The 17,108-nt window shown below is 39.6% G+C and overlaps 1 non-coding gene across 1 annotated transcript; it reads left to right on the top strand.

Annotated features, from left to right (window-relative positions):
- The first annotated feature begins 12,969 nt into the window (after nt 1-12,969).
- On the top strand, nt 12,970-13,076 carry LOC122555981 (U6 spliceosomal RNA). The gene has a single exon (XR_006313411.1). It is a non-coding gene; the product is annotated as a U6 spliceosomal RNA (small nuclear RNA).
- The last annotated feature ends 4,032 nt before the right edge of the window (nt 13,077-17,108 follow it).

Here is a 17,108-nt window from a genome sequence, read left to right as displayed (position 1 = left end):
AGCAGGCAGTAAAAGCAAGCTATTTTAGTTGCAACAGGTGAGTCTTGATACATACAGTCTTGTCGTGAGCAAACATCAAGGAGGACATCACCCTCATTCCATGGAATTACCATATTCCCAAAGATCTGGCAGGTGTGCAACAAAAAGTCTAATGTCCTTCATTGTATGGTCAAGGTCATCTTCACGTTCTCATTTCCTGCATATCACAGCACTAACCTCTCACACTGTTCAATGCACCACACCCCCATCACAGTGCCAACCTGTCACACTGTTCAATATATTACACCCCCACACACCCATCACAGCGCCAATCTCTGTTCAATATATTACACCCCCACACAAATGCAACTTCTCACAATGTTAAATACACCATACCCCATCACAGCACGAACCTCTCACACTCCTCAATACACCACACCCCCATTAATCCATTACAACTGCAACTTCTCACACTGTTCAATACACCATACCCATCACAGCACAACCTCTCACACTCCTCAATATACCACACCCCCATTAATCCATCACAGTGCCGACCTCTCACACTGTTCAATACATCACTCCCCCATCGCTCAACCAACAGCAATCCCTGGCATTCACAGCTGAAGCAGAACATCCAGATATTCCACCTCACTCTATTAACCTGCCAGTTTTGCCCACCTCACACTTACTTCTTGCTGTCTCTGACATGCTTTTGGAGGTCCATCATGCAGCTGTTACAGAGTCACCAATGGTATGCCCCCAGTCTAGAAGGCAGAAAGATACATGTTGTAAGGAAACAGAGCAGGAGCAGTGAAGGACAAGGTCATTTTCTGAGTCTTACCAAAGTGGCTGTCAATTTTATGGGCCCAGCTGAGGCCAAACATGGGCGGCACGGTGGCACAGTGGCTAGCACTGCTGCCTCACAGCGCCGGAGACCCGGGTTCAATTCCCGCCTCAGGCGACTGACTGTGTGGAGTTTGCACGTTCTCCCCGTGTCTGCGTGGGTTTCCTCCGGGTGCTCCGGTTTCCTCCCACAGTCCAAAGATGTGCAGGTCAGGTTAATTGGCCATGCTAAATTGCCCGTAGTGTTAGGTGAAGGGGTAAATGTAGGGGTATGGATGGGTTGCGCTTCGGCGGGTCGGTGTGGACTTGTTGGGCCGAAGGGCCTGTTTCCACACTGTAATGTAATGTAATGTAATCTAATCTAATCAAACCAGTGTTCTCTAAGTGTTCACTGTAACCACCTTGGCTTTGATCTTATGTATGTATTTATAAAGCTCTGGATCCTGCAGAGCTCATTAACACTATAGTTCATCTTCCATGCCACTTCAAACAATTCAAACAATCCCTTTACTCTGGCACTTAGTGTTAACTTAATATACAGACATGTTATAACATTGCTCATATATATCCTTTCACCATCATACTTTTGTTTTCACAAGAAGGTCATAAATTATTGTTCCCTTACACTGATCCATCTTAACTGTTAAATTTAGTGCAATGCAGAGTTGGATTAGGTTAAAGTCAGAGGTCATTCATCACAGTCATACATTTTTCATTCACACTCATTACTAATTGATTCCTTTTGTTTAATCTGGTTTGAAGATGAATACCTGTAAAAGACGCAGTTTGACATTCTCCTTTGTCAGCACGGCTGGGCTGGCCTCGCCTGTAATCAGACGAACTATATACCTGCATTAATCATTCAGGCATCAAACAGGTAGAATGGGACGTTTATGCTGACTGATAGATGAGGAAGCAAAATTATGTTAAAGAATTCCAAAAGCTGAAATAAATACTTTAGGAGGACACATTTTACTCAATCGAGAAGATGATAAAAACTCTAAGAATCTCCTTGTGGACTTGGATACTTAACTCTTTGAAAAATAAAATTGGCCAAAGTAGTAATATCAAAAAATAAATAAACATACCCAGTCTGGAAAAGAAATAATAAACTGCTGACCATTTTTCCTAATCTGTAAAACTGTAGTTTCAAATTAAAGTTGCCAACTTGTCAAGTCTTTTCTAAAATCATTTTCAATTTCAATCACCTTAAAGTGATTAAAGAAATTTATCAAGAGGGGGAAACCTTTCAACACTGAGCATATTGATAACAGGCTGGGGAAAAGCAGCCACCATGGTCCTGGGTAAGACAGTATTGGCAATATATGCAGCAATGTACGAATGCATAGGTCATAGTCTTACTTCATAAATCACTGTCAAAATAATATCCAAGGTAGTTAGTTATATGAAATTATCTTGATTTACCATTTTAGAAATTAATGACTTAATATTTTACAGAGTCTTAAATAGCTTTCACTGCATGGAAATTTTCCAAAAGTTCCTAACTATCTGAACTCACTAAATTCTGAGCGAGCTTTCCAGGATAGGAATACACTAAAGGGCCTCTGACATAATTCCTGGAGTAAAATAGACTCCCCCAAAAAGATAATATTTTACATTTTGTCTATGTAACAAATTACTGGAGGAAGAAATTTACAGTCTTAAGAAAGTTGGAAGACTCAAAATGACTTATAATATATTTAGGAATATAGCCCTTTTAAAAGAAAAAAAGGATAAACTAAATTAAAGGGCCTATAATCTTCCAATTAATAAAAGAACAATTCCAGTCTTCTCAGATTCAATTTTGTTCAATTGGAAAATATTAACAAATGTGAAACACACGTGAATCAAGGTTACTAATGCAGCGTCATGTTTTATACAAGTCGATACTTATTGACTAATGTCTATATGCCATAAATTTGACTAAAACGTTGATACCAAAATCTATTTCAGTATCGTGTAAAACATTAGAACCATCTGAGAAATTGGTTATAAAAGAAAGTATTCTATGATTGCTACTTTCATGATGTTACAGATAAATGAGTTTTCCGTGTAACGGATGCCTTCTCAGGTGATGAACCCATCGTGATATCTGAGAAGGTGGAGGAAGAGGAAGAGGTGACTTCAAGGAAGATGAAAGAAATAATTTAGTAGGATCTGCGGAACTGACACCAAAGGAGCACAGTAGGTGCACGATTGCACGACACATAGAAAATCCATTCCCTTCCTCATGCACAGTACTCCTAATTTCTGGAATGTTTTGACAAATGTACAACTTTGCTGAATCCTGATTTCAATAAAAATTGCAGGTTGCTTAATCAAATTACTTGGTAATAGATGCTGCCTCGTAGAAAAGTAGTGTTATTTTAATGTAACTTTTACTTTAAGTTGAATGTCTCACATACTACAATTCAAATTCTTAAATTGATTCCTGCTGATCAATTAAGCATCAGGTTTCAGATCACAGTGAAGGTTAAAATTCTAAACATATATGGTCGATTCATGCTTATGCAAAACAATGAGGTATTAATTGAGCAACATGTACTGAAAACACTGCATATATTAATGGACCCAATCTTAAAACCATTCATAAAGGGTTGAACGGTGCTACCAGGGCTGATTTTAACTCAGCGTATAGTTTAAGTCAATATTTTGTTTAAAACTGGTGTAAAACAATTGCTTTTAATCAACATAATTGCATATTTAATGACACACTTAAAGACAAGTATGGCTTGAACCCAGAGCTTCTGGCCCAAAGGTATGGACATTATTACTACAACACAAGCCCCATTCAGAGCTGATATATATTCATGATAATTCCCAAAACCAGTTAGCAATGCAAAATTTAATATATTGTCATATCTGTACAGATGATCATGAGGAGAGACTATGAATAGCTATCTGGAAACTACACCAAGTCAATGTTTAAATCAGTTGAGCAGAGGTAGGGGTCACAATGGATTTGGTTCAATAGCAACACAGCGTAGAACGTAAAAAAGGAACCAAGTCAGAGCGTGTTCAGCCATGTGGTGTCTCAAGGAAGTAAGGCAAGGCTGGATGCCCCCTACTTTAATGCTCGGAGTATTAGAGGTAAGATAGCTGAGTTAAAGACATGGATTGCAATGTTGCTTCTGTCACAGAGACATGGGGGAGGGAGGGACAAGATTGGCAACTTAACATTCCATGTAGACGACCTGCAGGCAGAACAGGGGAGGGTGCAAACGTGGAGGTAGTGTCTCATTATCATTTAGGGAATCAGTTACTGCAGTAATGGGGGGTGATACCTTGGAAGAATCACCTGATGAGGTTTTGTGGGTAGAGTTTAGGAATAATAGGGGGACAGCCCACACTGTTGAAAGTTTATAAACTCCAAACTGTCAACAGGTAATTGAAGAGAAAATGTCTGGTCAATTCACTAAGGTATGTAAAAATAATAATAGATTAATTACATATATTAGGGGATATCAACAACCCCAATAATATTTGTGCCATTCATAGCATAAAATGCACAAAACACTACATAGGACAAACAGGAAGACAGCTAACGATCCGTATCCATGAACACCAACTAGCCACGAAACAACACGACCAGCTATCCTTAGTAGCCACACACGCAGATGACAAGCAACATGAGTTCGACTGGGACAACACTACTATTATAGGACAAGCCAAACAGAGAACAGCCAGGGAATTCCTAGAGGCATGGCACTCATCCACAGATTCTATCAACAAGCACATCGACCTGGACCCAATATACCGGCCACTGCAGCGGACAGCTGGAACTGACAACTGGAAGCGGCAGATTCAACCACTACAAATGCCGGAGGAAACAGAACAGAAGCGCTTCACAGGAGGCTCCCAAGCACTGAGGATGTCACCTAGACACGGGACGAAACGTCTGCAACACGAATTCCCAGCTCGGCAAACAGAACCACAATAGCATAAAATGTTTAGAAGGGGCAAATTTCTTGTAATGTATATAACAGAGCTTTTTTATGTAGATGGTACAGTGTTGGACTTAATCCTGGGAACAAAGCTGAAAAGGTGTTCAAGATGTCAATGTGGGAGCATTTCACTGATAGTGACCACACACTGTATGTTTTAAGTTTGTTATGGAAAAGGAGAAAAATTATCTGGAGAAAGGGATTTGGTTTGAGGTAAAGCAGATTTTATTAAAATAAGGCAGGATCTTGTCAAAATAGACTAGGAACAGCTACATGAGGGTAAATCTACAGCAGAACAGGGGGAGGTGATCAGAAGGGTATGGTGGGAGGAGGGCGTGGGAGTATTGGCCCAACTTATTCCCCTTAGGGTGAAATGTAGAAGCAACAAGCCCAGTGAACCATGCACATCTTGGAATATTCAGGATGGGATAAAAAGGAAAAGAGAGATGGTTAAAAGGTACAAAGGGAGCAAAACTATGCAGGCCTGAAAGGAATGTGGAAAGTGCAACGAGGAGCTCAAGGAAGCAATTTGAAGAGCAAAGGGAGGGCATGAGAAATTACTGATGGGCAAGGCTAGGAAAAATCCCAGACTGATCTACAAGTACATCAAGGGGGAAGAGAATGACCAGGGAAAGAGAAGGGTTTATTAGGGACGAAGGCGATAATCTGTGCATAAAGCCGGAGGACTTTGGTAGAATGTTAAATGAGTACTTCTCATCTGTCTTTACTTGGGAGTAGAAGGATGCAAATACACAATTCGAGAAGATGGACCATGAAGTTTCTGAATGGATTGATGTAAAAGGTAAGCAAGTATTACAGGCATTGGTGAAGTTAAATGTGGACATATCCCCAGGTGCAAATAACTTGTATCCCAGGCTGTTGTTAGAGATGAGGGAGGAAACTACAGGGGGCTCTGACCCAAATTTTTAATTTGTCTCTGGCCACAGGGGAGGTACCAGAGAACTGGAGGATAGCCAATGTGGTTCCACTTTACAAGAAGGATGGTAGAAATAGACAAGGGAATTATAGACCAGTGAGTGTCACATCAGTGATTGTGGCAAAATCAATAAAGGAGAACATTAATCTCCACTTGGACAGGTAAGGTTTTATCAGAGATAGTCAATATGGCTTTGTCAGAGGGAGGGCATGCATCACACAAATCTGGTGAAAGTTTTTGAGGAGATGACCAATGGTTTGGTGGACGGTAGTGTCATTGATATAGTTTATATAGATTTCAGCAAGGCCTTTAAAAAGATTCTACATGGGAATCTGATAAAGAAGTTCAAAACTTACAGGATATGGAATAACTTGGTATGTTAGATACAAAATTAGCTGAGTGACAGGACACAATGGGTGGTGGTAGAAAACTGTTGGTGTTACTGGTGCCTGGTGTGCAGTGCTGGGTCCCTTATTGTTTGTGATATCCATTAATGATGTAAATGAGAATGTGGGAGGGGGGTGATAAGTAAGTTTGTGGATGATGCAAATATTGAAGGTGGTTGAAGTGAGGAGGAAGGTGTCAGGTTACGGGAGGATACAAACAAATTGGTCAAATGGGCAGATTGATGGTAGATGAAATTTATCCTTGATAAGTGTGCGGGAAGAAGGAGTAAAATGTGAGAGCAAGACATTAGAAAGCTCTTGAGGAACAGTGGGATCTTGGATTGCTTGACAACAGATCATTGAAGGTGGCAGGGCAGGTTAATAGGGTAGTTAAGAAGGCATATGGGACACATACCGGTATCAGTCATGACAGAGTATAAGAGCAGGGGAGGTTATGTTGGAGCTACATAAGACTTTGCTTAGGCTGCAGTGAGAGTATTGCATGCAGTTCTGGTCATCACAGCATTGGAAGGATGTCACTGTACTGGATGGGGTGCAGATGAATTCACCAGAAGATAGACTTCTCCATGAGACAGAACTAATCCCAAAAGAAGCACCTACAGGCTACAAAGCACAAAGTTAATGCAAGATCATGTGGCTGAGGAGAGCCAACAGATCACTTATTCTGTGACATAGAATCATACAGGGTAGAGAACACCCTTTTGTGCATCAAGTCTGCACCGACAAAACTGCTCCAAGTCTACACCAGTTCCACTTTCTAGCACTTGTCCTATCATCTGAACTCCCCTCCCAGGCAGTGCATTCCAGTGCCACACTACCGTCTGGGTGAAAAAAAAAGTTCTCCTCAAATCCTCTCTAACTTTCCCATCCTTCACTTAAAATGATGCCCTCTTGCTATTGACCCTTCAACTAAGGGAAACAGCTGCTTCCTATCTACGCCGTCCATGCCCCTAGATTCTTAAACACATCAGGTCCCCTCTCAGCCTTCTCTGTTCCAAAGACAACAACCCTAGTCTATCCAGCCTCTATTCAGAGCTAAACTGCACCAACCCAAGTAACATCCTGGTGAATCTCCTCCGTGTCCCCTCCAGTATAATCACATCCTTCCTACAATGCAGAGACAAGAACGGCACACAGTACTCTAGTTGCGGCTGAACCACAGTTTTGTACAGCTCCAACATAACCTCTCTGCTCTTATACTCGCTGTCATGTCAGAAATATGTAAGTGACATGTATGCTTTCTTCGCTACTTTATTAACTTGTCCTGCCACCTTCAGGAGTCTGTTAACAAGCACCCCAAGATCCTTCTGTTCCTCTAACTTTCCCAGTTTTCTGCCATTCATTAAGTATTCCTATCAACATTACTTTCTAGAATGATGAAGGACTGATATACGCATTCGTTTTCCCTTCCATTGTTAGTTCTTCACAGGAAATACCCAATCAGACTTCTCCAAGAGTTTAGGAACACAGAGAGGCCATTCAGCCCTTGAGCCTGTGCTGCCTATCATTTCAGATATAACTTAACCACTTGCAAGGATTCCCAAGCGATACCAAACAGAAATCTATCCATTACAGATTTTAGATTTTCAACAGCTGTTTGAACGAGAGTTCCAGAATTTCACTCATCATGCAAATTAACGTCTGTTACATTAAGTTAGAAGAGTTTTGCTCTTACTTGACAATAATACCCATTTGTCCTGGAATTGCTGGAGGAAGTAGCTTCTCACTTTAATTAGCAACTCATTTAATAATCTTAAACCCCCCAGTTAGATCCAATGTGTATCGAGTATGAGACAAAGCAATCTCTTATGATTGTGGCAGATTGTGCATCATACTATGGTGAACCTGTACAAATTGTCAAAAACAACCAAAGGCCCTGTTACGTTGCATCAAATATGGTGATACACACAGTTTCTGGGCACGCAAGTATTTGTTGATTCAGGAGCTTCCAAAGATTAAATTAGTCTTATTTATAATTATTGTTTTAGATTGAACCACAACATGGGCAACTGGTCTTCTGTTTGTCACTTCATTTGATTTTCATCTCAGCCAATTTAATATTACTTGATTTATAGCTCAAGAGAAACTTAATCCGTTCCATGATTTATGCACTTATATGTTTACTGCAAAAAAAGACCTATCAAGTATTCAGTAAAGTAGGACAGGCTGAGAGAAAAAAAACTCTGAGGGCAAAACCCATAAGTTAAAGCATTACAAAATGTTGTCATTAAATTTTCAATATCATGCTATAAAAAGAAAAGAATTTATCAGAATTTTTATTTAAAACTAGATACTCATTTTTTAGTACAAATCTAAACTACCGCTCTGCAGGTGTAGTAAGAGAAAAGGACAGGAAACACATTGCTCAGGAAACTCCTCTGATTACACTTGCTCCATCACTCTTATTTCACCACAATTTCATGCTCATCCAGCCAAGTGATACCAATGGAATAAAGGCAAAACATTGTTCATTTAAATATACAGGCAGCACATGAACTTAAAGTAGGGTCAAGTTTCAATCTACTTGTGCAGAATTCACAGAAAAAAGTTATGAGAGATCCTTACCATCCTGCTTTTTACTCATTCATTGTAGGCCCCATTCTTAAACAGCGCATGATCTCTTTGTTTAAAGCAGTGCAGTTTCATTCTTCAAGTGTGTTACCTGATGCTAGAAGTCATAAAATATATGACTCAGCTCCATGTGAATAGAGTCTCAATTGGCCTTTGTCTCCAACATGACATTTCCAACATAGTCATACTAAGTTTCCAACAACTCTGGACTACAAAGAGTTCAAGAGTATTGCTAGGATACTAGAAGGGTTGATCTGTTACTGATCTGCCTGCTCCACCTCCATCTCCAGATTAGCTACCTAACATTAATCCATTATCACTAGGCATGGCATCCCAAATAAAAACAGAAATTGCTGGAGAAACGTTATAAGTCAGTGGAGAGAGAAGCAGAGTTAATGGGCAGAATCTGAGCAATGTCAGCTATGGTGAGCTGTGTGGGGAGAGCTATCTCAACAGTGGGATCTTCTCACTCCAACTTTTATACTTTTCACAAGGAGAGATTCTCACTAGGCAGCAGTGAGTTCTTGCTTCTCAAGCATCTTGTTCACAGCCCAACATGCTTCATTAATATTCAGCATCCCACCCAAACCAAACTCGTCAAGCAAGCTCAACATCAGGAAAACTCAACAAAGCAAGCACCAGATGGACTCAGTTTGCCGCTTGCTCCAAATGACTTTAGAATTAGAAACAGGACACCAATATCTCAAGACACACTCATGGACACTAGCTACAGGTTGTTTTGGGGGAGAGGGGGAGGGGAGGAGGGAGATGAAAGAGGAGGAGAGGTGGGTGATAATCAAAATAGAGGATGGTGTTTGTGGTCGGATGTTGCTGAGAAGTGTGAGACTCTGATGGCTTTAAGGTACCTAAGTGGAAAATGAGATTGCTGTTCTTTCAGTGATTCTAAGGTTGTCATCCTCATGCTTTTTCAACCAAGAATGATCCTATTTATATCTCACATCTTTCAAGGAGAATTGAACTAGGGCTATTTTGTCATTAGCCAACTGATTGGTCAGGGTGAGTGTTTACAAAGAGGACAAGAATCAGGGACTCTTACTAAAATGATATGGTAGGCCACGACACTCAGCAATTGATGTGCCTCTATTGAGCTTGCCATCAGAGTTACTACTGCTTCTATCCAGAAACCTCCTCCAGTCAATCCAGCTTAAAAAGGCCAGAGGCATCAGAGCAAGAAGGCTGCTTGTTCAGTGAGAGCAATAGAACAACAGAGTTTCTGAAGAAATCACAAAATGATTTCATATTCGCTAGAAAAAAAACTAACTAATTAGATCAGTTTGGGGATCGAAAAATCAGATTTTTCCTATCGAAATATATTTTTCCACATAATAGGGGAGAATATTGATTTGGGTTCATAACTGGTGGCAGGTTAGGTGCATCAACCTGAGGCTAAATTTAGATTAAATATGAAAGTCAATTAATGGAAGACCTGGTCTGTGATACCAATCTTCAACTACTGCTCACCGGTTGGAGTCTGAAGAGTCCTATCAGCTCTGATGTCAAACCTGAGCTTTGCAACAGTGTGCTGGAATTGGCATAGTACCTCGTTTTGGGTAGTACAGCAGCAACCTTAAGTCTGTTTCAGAGCTGCTGCTTAACCAATTTATAGGCCTATTTGAATATGCCTTAATGTTAGCCTTGGGTATCGCTAGCTTCTCAATATCACCCATCTTCTTGCTATGCAAACTATTACCAGACCTGTTTGTACTTTTTCATTACACAAAACAGTGCAGTTTTGTCTTCAATCCAGGAACTATAATCTGGCAGTGCAGAAGGCTCGTTGATTTGTAGAACCTGCTCAAATTTCACTTGATTAATATCGATGCAATAAACATTCTCTCGATTTTACAATGGCCAGCCAATTGTTCCTCTATATTACAATCCAGGTGGTGAAAACAAAAATCTATGCAAGCTGTCCACTTTGCTGAATCAGAACTTTGTTAAGATGGCAAGAATTTGCAGGAAAAGCATCCCATCTGACACACAGGAACGTTTAGGAAAAATGTAAACTTTGCAAACATCCGCCTGATGTTAAAGTGATTTCAAAACTTTGACTTCAACTATACAGAACTGCTAAACAATTACAGGTATTCCACAGACATGGCTATAGAACCGCAGACAATGACACAAACACAGGCAGCCCACAGACATTGCTGCACAAATACTGGCAGCTCACAGACACTGTTACACAATCACTGGCAGCTCACAGACATTGCTATGGTATCACAGGCAGCTCATAGACACTGCTACGGTATCACAGGCAGTTCACAGACACTGCTGAACAGTCAGGGAAAGCTCATAATTTCATTTGTTTTAATATATTTATTGATATACAGAGCACTATTCATGCTTCTAATAATCTACTCAGTCAACATCTTAGTTAAATAATAAGTCAGTCAAAACTTAATTTTGTGTTTTCAGCAATAGCTCTCATGTTTTTAACCATACTTTATATATTTTTTCAATTGTGCTTTTGTTGGCCACAACTAAAGAATAACAAGGGTTTAAACGCTTTGCTGAGTGGAATTGAAAATAGTGACTGCATCTTTGGATTTGAGCAGTGGGAGGCTGGTCTGACGGTGTCTGTTATACTCACAGTCACTGAAAAGGCCCGAAGCACTGCTGACTGTGTGTGTTTAGACAGCTGTATGCTTAACCCTGTTCAAGTCATCTGAGTGAGACAGACTAACTCTTTGTGAGCTTTGGACAATAAATTCCTCTCTGCTTTGGCCCTTCTGAGGCTGACGAGAGCAATGGCTGCTTATAAAGTTGCAATTGGGATGTGGTCACACTGGAGATATATGTTATAAACTGTGTCTTGATTTTACTCTTGATTGTGTGTTCCATACGAATTAAACATTTATATTTTTAATTTATAAGTATTGACAAACATTTTCATGGATTTTGCTTAACCCAAAAATCATACCTGTCTCCATGTTATTCATCAGCATAAGACTGAAATTGTTGAAATATTTTTTTCCCTTCTTCTAATTGACTCTATGCAACATGTTCACACTGAGTCCTAACTTTCCCTTTCTAATCTCTAAGACTTCCAGTTGCTGCCACAGCATTATGGGTTTATCTCTACTAGGGGAAAGTATAAACACAATGTTTGAAGTACCCAGCAGGTCTGTAAGCATCAGTGGAGAGAGAATCAGAGTTAACAGGCTGGAATTTCACTCCCAAGCAGTGAGCTCACGTTCGGAAATTTCCTCTTTCATCAGAGCCACCTGGATTTGAAGGGAATTAAAGCTTGTGAGGATAAGGCCAAAAAGCAGAGTTCAGTATTATCAAATCATCCATGTTCTCATTGATTAGCAGACCAGACTCAATGGGCTGAATGGCATACTTCTGCTCCTACACTTTACTGGCTTATAGTTTATAATTTAAAGTGTTCCGGGGGTGGAGAAGTAATAGGATAAACTCAGACTTGCCATTGGGATGGTGAATGGCAAGGTGGGCTGTTTAGAATGCCTGCCTCAGTTCTTTTGTTGTTCCTCTCTCCCAACTGTTTTGCAACTTACAGTTCTTACAGCCTGCATTTCCACATCCACCATCCACTTGCTATGGATTCTGATACTCTCCATGTCAACTCACCCACTCGTTACCACGGTCACACCTCAGAGGTCATGTGGAAATGTAGTGAAAATGAAACTCCCATTCACGAAGCCCATTAATCCTTTGAAACCCGAAGTGGATAATCTTTTATAAAAACAAATAAACTTCTATTCATATTCAATATTGGAAACAAGTAATCTTTTAGTACCCAACAAGTTGTCGATCAAACAATGAACTAGATACCCCTGTTGAGATACTTACAGCATTTGAAAGTGAGCCAAGCTTGCTTAAATATATAGTAAGAACTTATAGGGAAATGTCAACAAATGCAACATGAACAAATGCTACACCAACTGGTCTGTCAATCAATACCATCCAGCAGAGCTTTTTTTTAAAACAACCACTGACAGCTGCAGCCTGTTGTTTTATGTTACAAATGGTGAGAGTTCCAAGGGTTCTTATGGGGCAGCAGTAGTGTCCTACCTCTGAACCAGGAGATTTGGGTTCTAGTCCCAACTGCTCCAAACGTATGTAATAACATCACTGAACACATTGATTTAAAGAAAGTATGTGTATTTTAGATGTTCTTTTAAAAAAGACTGGGTAGTATTACTTAGGACTGCTGTGGTACAGTGGTAATGTCCCTACGTCTGAGCCAGAAGACTTGATTTAAGAAGTAACACATCTGAACAGGTTGTTCTAAACTATTGTGCTGGCTTCAGCAGTATGCACAGTAAAGTTGGAATGATACAGAGAAGATTAGCTTGGCCCCTGCACAAGAATGATATACAAATTCATGAAGTGTTAAAAAATGGTCCTAAGGTTTCTTGTGGCTCATTGGTAGCATCCCTACCTCTCAGCCAGGAGATCTGGGTTCAAATCCCACCTGTTCCAGAGGTGTGAAATAACACAACTTGATAAAAAAAATTAATGGTGAGAATGTAGGGTCTTGTGATTCAGTGGCAGAGTTCTTACCTCTAGGCCTGGTGACCTAGGTTCCATTCCTCCCTGCTTGAGAGGCATTTTATACCATGTCTGAACAGGTTAATTGATCATTTATAATTGTTGGGGTAAAAGTCCTTCAAATCTTGACGCTAATCAGATCTTTTCTGCCCTTCGAAAGCTTTTGTACCTACTCCATGAACACTGTGAATTGAAGCCTTTTGCAACAGACAAAATGGGATCAATAGTGTGAACTCCGCACTAATTTTAAGTCTTAAAATCCCTGTAGTGTAGAAACAGGCCATTCAGCCCATTGGGTCCGCACTGACCCTCCAAAGAGCATCCACCCAAACCCATCCCCCCTACCGTTTCAGTTTTCGGACCTTTTTACAAAATTCAGAGAAAAATGACCTTTGATTGAAAGCACATAAGAAATACATCTTTCATAATACGAAATGATTGCAATACCAATGTAGCATCAGATAACAGGCAACATCAGGACACAGCTTTCAGTGTCTGAGTCTTGTCGTATTTGGAAATTCTACAGTTGGCATGGGCTAGTTTACTGAATTGCTAATTACTGCAATTGAGCAACTTGGCAACTCTTTCTGTTTTTAAATGTTGGTCAATAAAGTTGTGGCAGGAGTTTGTTGAGCAAAAATATTTTTATTTGTGCTATGAAGACTTTCCAGTCACTGGCTTCACTTGGAAGCAGGCTGAGAAACTTTCCAAGGTATGATGTGGATAATACCGTCTTTGGCAATTGTGGACTCTGCAGAATACCTCTTCTCAGCAGGCAAACAGTTGGTGATGGCTTACCACTGAAAAATCATCTGTTAATTTAGGCCTGTTGACTTGGAATTGTCACTGAACACTCACTCGTGAATTTCAAGTTTAAGATCCAGATTGTGACAAAAGGAGTGAAGAAGACCTATCCCATATAGTACAGGATACTTTTCTCTATTTTAATATAATCCTTTAGGAGATATAGTGTTTTGCCCAGTGAATCTCAACTGTAATTGCATTGATGCCTATAATTAATTCACAATTTTTCATGGATAAACCATCTGGGATTTTTCCCTATCAATGGCAATAATCATTTCAGGAATCAAAATCCTGGGAGGTGGCCTGTGAGAAAGCTAAAATATGCAAAAGTCACTTTGCACTACACACTAACAATTAGCAACACTGGAGAATTCGCTGACAATAAAATCTGCAGCATGTTCATCGAAAATTCTTCCCATTCTCCACCTGAATGCAATGTGCCTAAAACAAAAGTTTCCAAAATTCCTTAAGTTCTCGGTATTTTGAAGGCATACGTTAGCCATTCAATACAATAGAGCCTGTTCACACAGCGATTTGCAAGGATTGTATAGTTGTATTTGGTGTCAATAGGGGACTCTCAGAGCTAACATAAAAACATGTGATAATGAATTTACAGCCCATTTTACACCAATACAAAAGAACATTGCCAAAGACCAATTTCACCCTCAAGATATCATAAGCATAGCAGACACATCATTGAAATGTGGACCAAACTTCAGCTGTCTATAAACAAGTTGCTGCAGTGACGGATGTATAAGGGAGCCACCAGCAGTTCTTCCATTTATTTTAAATGCCACCTTTGGGTCCGCTGACAGCCAGTCTGTGTCAGAAGGTTGTGACATGAGTACAGAAATCAATTACTAAGGAAATGTTACGTTTCTGCATTTGCAATCTTTCAGATGCGATGATTGCCAGAAAACCCTTCCCTCCATTATATTAACTAAATCAGAAATGCAAAGGTAAATTTATTGGAATGCATAAATCTGATCATTGCTCATATTGGAGCAAGTGAATAGATGTTGATGAGCAGTAATTCCTGAAGAACTTTCTTTTCTTTATCCTTTCATGGGAGATGGATGCTACCAGCTCGAATTGCATTTATTACCCATCCTTAATTGCCCAGAAGGAGTTAAGATTCAGTCACATTGTTGTGAATCTGGAGTCACATAAAGACAGCCAATTTCCTTCCCTGAAGGACTTTAGTGAACCAAATGGGGTATTTTTTTCTCAAAATGACAATTATGTTGTCTTTTTTAAATTACAGATTTTGAAAAATTGAATTCAGATGTCAACATCTACCATGGGAGGATTCAGAATTATGCCCCCCCACAGGATTAGCCTGTGGTTCAGGATTGCTATGCTACATTATCTCTCCACCATTACCTCCCCTGAAGACCTGAGAGTTTGAGAAATAGACATGGTCAGGTGATCCATTTGCTCTATTCAAAACCTGTTCGGTAAAGCACCTCTGCATGTTTTACAGCTTTCCACTGGGCACATATTACTTTTTCAGAAGTAAAACTACTTACCACTGTATTTGCAAGCGATCTTCAGAGTGCTAAAATAACCTAATTCATTCTCTGAACAAGGAATTGATTATATAACAAAGCAAATTCCCACAGTCATGTAAGAGAAGGGCAAAATAGTCTCATAAAACCACACATATACACACACACAGACACACACACAAACAAACCCACGCACACAAAATCTTTTATTCACACACAGCGATACACATACATCTATCCTTTAAAAATATATTCACCTCTTGCTGGTCAAAAAGTTCAGTCTAATTCAGTGAAAATATTCCCTCAGTACCACAGCCCTGCAAGGTACAATATGCAAGGCTCAGATTTGAAATCAGCAGGTCTGGCAGCATCTGTGAAAAGAAATCAAAGTCAATGTTTCAGGTCCGGTGACCCTTCCTCAAAAAGGACCTGAAACATTAACTTTGATTTCTCTTCACAGATGCTGCCAGACCTGCTGAACTTTTCCAGACATTTCTGTTTTTGTTTCTGATTTACGGCATCTGCAGTCCTTTTGGTTTTTATTTGCATTGTTATGGCAGCTTTAATTATCGCAGGACATCCCAAAATATTTTATGGTCACTGTTAATATTCAAGAATATATTGGTGGAAGTGTGGAGAGGTGTTGGTGTGCTGGTATTGCCACAGGACTGTTTATCCAGGGGCTCACTATGATTTCTGTAGATAAGGGTTTGAACCATGGTGGATCGTGAAATTTGAAATTAATAAATAATCTAGAAGTAAAAGGAAGTTGAATAGTGACTATACATTGTCACTTGCTGTGAAAATCCATCTGGTTCTCATAAAAATTAATGAGTTATTTCACGAGTGACTGATCTAGTATTACATATTTTACATAATCGCACATTATCCCATCTATGCCATGTCACTCGTATAAGGCCCATACAATAACTTAATTATGACTTGTCAATGGTTGGACTGCAAGCATCTTGGTGTAAATTTTCCTCATTAATTGAATAAGCGATTGAATTTGGTTCCCCACTCACAAGGAAAAACCAGGAAAACTTGTGAATGACTTCTTCTATACATCAAGATGGAGCTCCAGTATGACCAAGCCTTTCATTTCCAAGTATATCTGATTTTTAAAATGCTCTTTCCTAAAATGATGATTCCCCATGTGGTGAAGGTAATGTCTCTTCCCAAATATGAACCTTTTAATCAATGCTATTTTGAAGATACATCCTTCTAAAAAACATTAATTTATCTTTGCAAATGTTGACTGAACCCGTGTTTTCATGTAATCATACTGCCATCAAGTGGCTAATCCTCAATACCGACGGAATGACTGTTTGCATCAGACTTGTCATCTTTATTTGCTTTAGGTTTCCCTTGCTGTCTCTCTGATTTTACTTTTACAAATAGTTCCTGAGGGAAGGTACCAGTATTTTTTTTAATGAATGTGAAATATAATAATTGACAAAGAAGAATTTTTTTTTCTCAGTGACCGCACCTTTGGAAGTTAAAGACGAAATTAGATTTTCCTGACACATATAGCTCCATGACAAGGTTAACGAATATACCACAAAAGTGTTCA

Source organism: Chiloscyllium plagiosum, unplaced genomic scaffold (genome assembly GCF_037043375.1).
Source record: "Chiloscyllium plagiosum isolate Xiang-an unplaced genomic scaffold, Cpla_swu_hap1 HiC_scaffold_1, whole genome shotgun sequence".
Classification (NCBI taxonomy): domain Eukaryota; kingdom Metazoa; phylum Chordata; class Chondrichthyes; order Orectolobiformes; family Hemiscylliidae; genus Chiloscyllium; species Chiloscyllium plagiosum.
This window is presented reverse-complemented; position numbering and strand designations above follow the sequence as displayed.